Source organism: Ischnura elegans, chromosome 2 (genome assembly GCF_921293095.1).
Source record: "Ischnura elegans chromosome 2, ioIscEleg1.1, whole genome shotgun sequence".
Lineage (NCBI taxonomy): Eukaryota > Metazoa > Arthropoda > Insecta > Odonata > Coenagrionidae > Ischnura > Ischnura elegans.
Window position 1 is genome coordinate 39,081,821 of NC_060247.1, and position 9,101 is coordinate 39,090,921.

At 38.7% G+C, this 9,101-nt stretch overlaps 1 non-coding gene across 1 annotated transcript; it reads right to left on the reverse strand.

Annotated features, from left to right (window-relative positions):
- Positions 1-6,125: 6,125 nt before the first annotated feature.
- Trnal-aag lies at positions 6,126-6,207 on the reverse strand. The gene has a single exon. It is a non-coding gene; the product is annotated as a tRNA-Leu (tRNA).
- Between the last annotated feature and the right edge of the window lie 2,894 nt (positions 6,208-9,101).

Sequence of the window (9,101 nt, forward strand, 5' to 3'; positions counted from 1 at the left end):
ATTTAAGTGCCAAAATGATTTTAAATGTATTTCCAGGCATGTCATCCTTTTCCTGGGTCCCAGTTGTCCAGTTCGTTCCCTAGGCCTCCTCATCCCCACCAAAGCATATTCCTAGTTATACCACTGACCACAAGATAATGTAGAAAAAGCTTCCTTATCAGAATATCGGATCGCAATAGGGTGGTATCCTATTATTTTTTATGGCCTAAATCGAAACATTATTACTTTTGGAATAGGCATTTCACGCTTTTAGATTTTTAAATGACGATATCTATTTTTCGCGATTAAATGAAAAGTGAAAGATTTCAAGCGCGCGAAAACGCGACGGCAAAGTATGAATGCTGGGAAAAACCCGTGTGACGTCTGGCCGCTTCTGTATGAGGCCACCTGGGTACGAGTCTATGACCGCCGCTACGATGCAGGCTGCTCGCTGCCGAGCATGGTGGTAGCGTAGAGTACCCTGCTAGCAGGTAGCGCTTGGCTTAAATAAGGATTATTAATACCCTATCAAACGAAGGAAATTTTAGACCATAGACAATTTCAATAGGTGATTATTAAGATGTTTCCCTGAACTCTGTACCTCATGCATGAATTGGTAATCTCAGACGATGTAAAACTCCTTTCTACTCGTACAGAATCTGGGTCCCTGTGACGTCACGTGGAGTGGCATCACATAGGCGCCAATCTGGCCTTTTTCAAATGAGGATAAAATTGACGATTAACATTCGTCTAAACTGGGATTTCTAAAACCAAATAATTTGTATATTATGAATGCACTAATGGTGGGTAACGAATCGGAATCAATACCTTTCGTTTTCTTTGATGAAGGAAACTACCCTATTGAGAAAGAATGTTTTGGGCCAACATGAAAATTTGAGAGAATTCGTTGACTAAAATTTTTTTAATTAAAATACGTGATGACAAAAATCTTTTCACGTCTTCCTCTGCCACAACACTCCATCAAATCATAAAATAATTCTTAATACAAGAGTTTTATGAATGTAAAAATGTATTTTCAAGGATTTTAGTAACTATCAAATGAATGATATCAAATATGAGTTGGCATTTTATGACATGGCAGTAAAAAGGTATTCATTTTGAGGGGTGAGGGAGGCGAGGAAAGTTTCCTTTGTAGTCGCCCTTGAGGGGAAAGTAACACTAAATGCTGGTTTTTCCCATATGCGGAGTGTAACTTCAATGAGAAGAAGCGATCGCGCCTACAAGCAAACGAAAGGAATATTCGCCAGATTCAGTTCAGCATTTTCGGCCCTTCGGGTTTTCAATCTCATGCGAGAACCCAAACTAACAGTGACAGTGGCGCCGACTCCAAGGGGCCTGAGGGGGCCCGAGCCCCCTCAAAGATTCGTTTGGGGGGGGGCGGAGCCCCCTCAATAATTCAAGAAAATAATTAAGTTATATAATGCTTTGTGAAATCACAAAAATATATTGGTAATTTTTATTTCCCATGTTTGACGATAGTTTATACCTTTTAAAATAAATTCAAAGATGTGTTAAAACAAATAATTATAAGGTTAAGCAGGTTAACTGAATCAAGAGGTGTGAATCATGATAGTGTTTCGGTGCTGCGACACACTTTGAATTTAGCCTCTTCCCGGGGCAAGACCTCCGATATGGGCCCCCCCAATATATTTTATATGTCGGCGCCCCTGAACAGTGTTATGCAATAGTAACTGAAAACGATTGGTATGTAATAGTGGTGGGGCCAGGACCAAAGCAACTACAGGAACTATTGGGTTCACTCATTTTAAACCAGGACACCCCACGATATTTTATGATTAAATACGATAGGTAGAAATTATGTATGATAATAAATATGGCGGAGGCGTGCCCATAGTTAAGCAAATTAGACCACAGTACTTCATTTTTTTCCCTTTAATTTTCCTGATTGGAAGGTGGGCGGACTCTTCGCCCCTACTTCATAATATCTTCTTGCACAATGATTGGACTAGTTAGATCAATTTAGAATGTTTGTAAAAATTCAAAAGTTTTTCAAAAAATTATGGGTTTAGACATGGCCACCTGTTTAGATATAAAAAAGGCAACTTCAAATATATCTTTCATTCCATAAATCTCAAGGAGAATATGAAATAAATGAAGTCACTATACAGATAACCCTCACACTCAAAATTAATTTTTAATGTAAACAAAGTTAGAGGATTACCTATAAACAAACGCTTAAGCAATATTTTTAGTTCAGAAAATGTTTAAATTCAAAAGGAATTTTTATTCATCGCTGTCTTTGCTTTCACTTTTCGGTGTAGCAATTTACTATTATTCTGTAGAATTTTAGTCGTACTTCAACTTCCATCTTTTCTTGGATGTAATTTCCGCAAGGTTGATGTAAGGGGATCTGAAGGTATATCATTAGAATGTTTATAAGATATTTGAGATAATGCGAGGGTAGCATTTTAAGTGTCGGGAATAAGGAAAACTATAAGAGGCACAATAACGTTTTTTAAATTGCTTTTCAAAGTACTCTCCACTTATGCATTCGATGGAAGCAGTCGTTACAGCATTTATTCTAGGGATGGTCGGTTGTGTATAAACATTCCTATTGAGATAAGGAGAACCAATGTTATGCCATGTGCGTGCACTGTGGGGAGATATTATCGCGATTAAGTGCTAAATCCACCTCACCATACTGAAGCATTGCCGGATGAAACACAAGTCAGTTTGCGATGAGAAAGTGACAAAATTCGGGGGAAACATACGAGAGGAAAATTTGAATTCAGTCGATGGCAGTGGGGTAGCCAGGAATTTCGTAAGGGGGGGTCCAAAATCGGGAGGGGGAAATTTTTAAACAACAGGGTACAAAGAAGAGGGTTTCAAACTAGTTTTAACACCCTTTATAATCGAAAAAACTTCATTTTTCAAAGAAATCTATTGCAAATTCATGATTTTTCAATATTTTTGTTTCCTTTAATGGAGGAAAATGTTGTAATTGTGATTTTATATTTCGGGGGGTCCGGACCCCCCCTCTCGCTACGCCACTGGTCAGTGGTTTATCCGAAGATTTTTCCTATTATCATTTCCAAACACTAGCGTAACAGTTTAGGTCCTGAGCATGTAAATATGTTTAAAAAAAACTTGAAAGTCTTTAAAAATGATTTTTAATTTACAAAAGTATTAACATGTGTATAAAAATTTTAAAAGCATTCCTTTGACTGCATGTACCCAGAATAAATTTGAATAATTAATTCGTTTAATAGTTGGAATTTGAAAATGCATTTGAATCCGAAAATATATCCGATCCGAAAGATCCGGCTCCGAAAATCTTGCAAGGATCCGATTCGAATCCGGATCCAAAAAAAATCCAGGATCCGCCCATCCCTAATTTATTCCATTCCGAAGTAGGGGCATGGAAGGAGGAGGTCCTCCTTCTTCCATAGTAGGGGTAGTCAAAATGGCTTTTTTGCAGGCATCAACCGCTTCTTCAGGCGTCTGGAAGCGCTTTCCTCGTAGTATATTCTTCATTCCGCGAAATATGACAAAATCATTGGGACTTAATTTCCGGGCTGTATGGCGGACGATTAAGAATTTCGGCGTTTTGCTGTTCCAAAAACGACTTTGTGACTCGAGCGGTGTGTGAGCTTGCATTGTCATGATGGAACGTAGGTAATGCGTCGATTTGGGTAATCTTTCCGAAGCTCGGCGATCACTTCCGGCAAGCAAATGGTCGTATATGATTGAGCATTAAATGTTCTTTCATTTTCAAGAGCAATCGTCGCTACATGCCCTAATTTGACTACGAACGATGCGACCATTTTCTTGGAAACGCTGCGAGAGCGATCAACTTCTGTCGGTTTGAGCTGGTATGAGCTCACTTTGGAAGACACATACTGAAGATTGGCGTTTTCATTCGGACTCGTAGCTATCGATCCATGATCAGGGGCGGATTCAGGATTTCTTTCTGGAGGGGCACAAGCAAGGCCGTATCCAGGATTTTGTTCTGGGGGGGCACAAGGATACCTCGTAAGACAAAATGAGCACAATGATAATGGATCGCATTAAAAATCTTGCATTTTTTAATAGGGTGTGGGAGGGGGGCGTGCCACCGTGCCCCCCCCCCCCCCAGATCAGCCTATGTCCATGATTCATCACCACTTAAGATGTTGTGAACGTGCTTTGATGCTCCTGAGTTGAATCGTTGTAGGGTATTTCGACACCATTTGACTCGAGCTGCTTTCTGTTCTTCTGTGAGGAGGTGCGGTATCCAGCGGGAAACCAATTTTTTAACACCTAACTCTTCATGTAAGATCTTTTGAACTGAGGTCCCTGAGATGTCCAATGATGCCTGAATCTCACGGTATGTAACATGGCGATCTTCCATAATCATGTTATGCACAGCATCCACGTTTTCTTGAGTGACGGCGATTTTTGGTCGTCCTTCACGCGGTTCGTCGTGAGGGTAGAGCGTCCTCGCTGAAACTCTGCATTCCAGCGATAATACTTATATCTTTGATAATGCTTTTTCGCCAAAAACACAGAAAGTTCAGTAACGCATTCTTGCTGGGTGAGGCTTCGTCGAAAGCTATTGAAAATTATGGTGCGTTACTGTTCATGACTTAATTCCATCTCGTACAGTGACTTGGGAACTTTGACACGCCACCGTGTTAAAACTATCGGGCCGATCTTAATGAAATTTTGCATGGGCATTAACCAACTCAAAAAGTTGTTAGTTTCTAGGTTATAAGGAACGTTCTATTCCCGACACTTAAAACGCAACCCTCGTAGTTGTTAAAAATGTAGCAATTTCTCCTATGTAGTTTGCCTACTAAGCTTATTACCTACAGTGGCGGATACAGAAAAAACTCAAGGGGGGGGCGCAACATATCTTGAGTTGTCTTTACTTTTATCGTAATAAAAGATGATCAAGTCACAGGCAAAGTGTATGAAAATTTTATTTAAAGTGATTATAATCATGTAAAAGACAATGCCATCCTATGATACAAAAAAGTTACAATTGTGGCTTTGTAATGTTCGGCAATACAGGCGGACCCGCAAGGGGGGGGGGCGCCCCCCATCTGTATCCGCCACTGATTACCTAGTATAACAAGTAAAAAATTTCTGAAAATCTACCAAGGGAACGAAGGAAAATTTAGATTCGATGGAAATGATGAAAAGACTAGGAAAACTAAAGAAAATAGCGCAGGCCAAAATATTCACAAAAAATAGAGGTTAAAGAACGATAAACGCTGGAGAATAATGGAAGATAAAATAGAATAAAGGCTTATTATGATCGAGAGATATAGATAAAGATCAGAGCCTGCCTTAGGGCGGGGCGACCGGGGCGACTGCCCCGGGCCCCGCGCTTTGCGGGGCCCCGCGTTCGTGAAAAAAATTAAAATATACGATAGTTTGAAAACGCATTTTCAACTATTACTGTATTGTTAAGTCCGTGCTAGACAAAAAATAAAATTATGAAAAAGGAATAATAATGCAGTAATTTAAAGTAAAAAGCGCGCTTTTTATGTTTATTTTACGTTATAATTTTACGAATAAATATAATTATAAATTTAATTTGCATTGTAATATTTTGAACTTAACTGCGTGATGGTATCATAACGGCGTAATTACGAAGTCTGAATTTGGGAGGGGAACACATACTTAGCCAGAGAGTGGTAGGGATTCAAAATGCTCGAGTTTGTAGATGGGGTATAGAGTTTAATATTTTAAGTGAAGGGCCCCGCACTGAAGGTTCGCCCCTAGCCCCGCACCTGCTAGCGCCGTCACTGATAAAGATCCACCATAGACTTTTGTCTTTAAAGAATTTATGAAAGCGCGGATCCGCGCCGAGTCTCGCCGCAATCCGTGCTCGCAGATTAAACCTGTTGAAATGACACAGTCTAAAAATGTAATCCGAAAAACCATTCTCCAGACTTTAAGTAGTAAGATAAAATTCAGAATTCTAAAAGATTCCAAATCTGACGCGATAGATGGATGATGACGAGGTGAGATTTACGAAGAAAAGGATTGAGCGTAGATATCAGTGAATCAGATAGCTTCAGAAACGTAGTTAAGTAATATAATGCCAGATGACTTAATGTTAAAAAGAACCAAAAAAATGTTACAATTCCCATCGTTAATCAGCAGACAAAAAAGTGTGGCAGCGGTGGGATTCGAACCCACGCCTCCGAAGAGACTGGTGCCTTAAACCAGCGCCTTAGACCGCTCGGCCACGCTACCGCCTTGTCGTGTGGAGCAAAATAAACTGTATTTAATTTGTTTACCGTTTCTTTTTGACAAAAATGTCTTATACAACAATTTATATTTTCACGCCTCAACGTATCCATCACGAAGCCCATGCATATCCATTTTACAACTTCTGTGGTGCAACAATTATAAGGGGCAGCCTTCGTTCTTAAGGCAATTGCTTACGCACCTTGATTGAACCATTACATTTACGTTACTTGTATGTATTGCCATGTGCATTTTACTCGGGAAATGTATTTTGAGGGAAGATCGGTCTCTTACTTTTTAGTTCTATTCCTTTATACCTTTGTTTTATTATTGTGAAAAACGTGGCAACAGTGTATTAACATGGCTAATGTGCGTATGCTACGCGCGGAGTACAAACACTATATACGAAATAAGGTGTTTGTATTTTTTTTGTATCCTCTAATGACCTAATCATTAACATTTATCTAAAAAAATTATATCAAACGCTAAATGTTGTGAAAAGTGATCCATGGTGCTGTATGGCTACAAGGATCTTCATTTATCACCAAATTAAAACCTGGTAACTGGGTAAGGGCGATGGAATTCACATTAGCACCATTTGTAACAGATGAAAATCGATGACTTACCTCTTCAGGAAGTGAATTCATGCTTTGATTAAGTAATATTATTAATCATATTATTTGATATGTATGATAGCCATAATATTTCGAATGTTTTGTTGATCCTACTCTGAGTAAGATGATGTGTTGAAAATGTAAACATTGCATGCTACGGCGTTATGCATGCATAACTATTTTTATATGGGGCACTTGTGGACGCACTATATATTTATTTTTGAAACCTACAGTCTCCCGAGGTAATGTTAGGAGAGGTGAAACTCATACGTTATACTTAGGCGAGTAATAGCGGATTAGGTATATCATGAGAAATAGTTTTGCCATGTATCTTATGCGTGTAAAAAATTTGGTTAACATCGCATTATTTTCTTTCCTTTATGTCCAAAAAAGTAATGGAAAAATCCTTATGTAGTGTTGTAACTGCATTTAGTGAAATACATGGCCGATGCCTTATAAGGCTTAAGTATATATTTTCATTTTTACTTGGAGGCCTGACTCAGTAATGTTCAAAGGATGATAATTTTCTAACGATTCAGTTCTGAGCTGAGATAGTGATCATTATTCACAATGAGGATACTGCTTTCACACTTATAAATTTCAGAGAAATTGGTGATGGTCATCTGACATATGATTTTGCTCTATCTGCCAGATTTGAGATAAATTTATTTATTCTTTAAAGAGTAACCAATTGTCAAAAAGTTAGAGGGGAAAAGCGCAAGGCAGACCCCTGTGCACCTCTCATTTTCTGTGTCTTTGATGGATCTTTATTTATTTCTTATAATTAGCCTCGAACTTTACACATCCTCCATTATTCTCCATCGTTTGTTGTTCTTTAACCTCTGTTTTTATCAATATCTCGGACGGGCTTTTTTCTCTAGTTTTTGTAGTATTTTTATCATTTCCATCAAATCTAAATTTTCCTTTGACTTTGTAGATTTTTAGAAATGTTTACTTGGTGTACTTACCAGGTACACTTATTACACAGGTTAGGAGAATGTTTATTTTCTCAATAACTCGCCTTTTCAGTTCATTCAGGCTGTGGCCATTTCCATTCAGACATCGACCAACAGCAGGTTTACTCACTATAGCTCATGCATTTATGCTCAATGCCAAAGGAAAAACCTGTACTGTTGTACCATTATGATGGCCTTGGCTATATTGGATATTTTTATGGAAAATTATTATTTTAACCTTAAAGAGTTAATGATTAATCCCTATTCGTCAATGACAATTGTCCTTAAATAAAGTCTAGTTGTTGGCATAATGTGTAGTTTATGTAAAATTGGGCTACAAGAAAGTAGTTTCTGCTTTCAGAGGTCATTAAATCTTTAGGAAATTTGTAATTATTGTGATAACATTTAAAGAACCAAAGTTTATTTCTGTGATTAATGCATCAGCTTTTTACGGAAAACTTCAAACCTTATTGATACCTCCACTGCATAAACTCTCAACAATTGCCCATCGAATCAAATCCGCTCATCAAGATAGCCCATGCAGTACTAGATCAGCGAATTTGATTCTGTGGGCGATTGTTGAGCATTCATACAGTGGAGGTATTGTTATCTGTTAAAAGCTAGGAATAGATGTGTAATACCATGCCATGTTCCAAGTTCATTGAATTAAAAATATCTGCTATGAAACCACACTGAATCTGGGCTCTAATTAAATGGATCAGTTAAAACTCGTTTCAAACAACCATGATTGCACTGCATTGTTTTGATCTCAAGAAGAATATCCATGTGTAGTGATCCGGAAATGGAAGATTTCCATTTCCAAAATATGCATAAATATGTTGTTGTGTGACGTCTCAGAATAGCCAGCTGTGACAAACTATGACTTGGGATTTGCACCTTTTCACTTTCAAGAATGCCTAACCTTCCTCTTCCCCTTCCTTTCCCCTTCCTCTTGGGCGAAAACATCCTGGTTCCACTTCCCTATATAATGGCACGGTGGAGATGCTATTGGGACGGACGCACTCAGGAACTCACGCAGTAACTCACAGTTGGAGTCGAAGCACGGGCCGTATGGCCCGTGCGACCTAAGTGCCTCGCTATCCACCCGTGCCATCACCAGCAGCTCCTCTCCTTTCCGAGACTTTTGGTAATGTTCTAAATTTTGGCTATTCTGGACGCACAAATTCACTATTACTTCATGCCTTTTGCTTGAGTTGATTTGGGAAATTGGGCTTTTAATGGAAATAAACATTGGGTCAAAAACTTTAAATACTTGTGTGTGATTATTCGCTTCCCGACACCAAGGGCAAGAACCTCCGCACCCTTACAC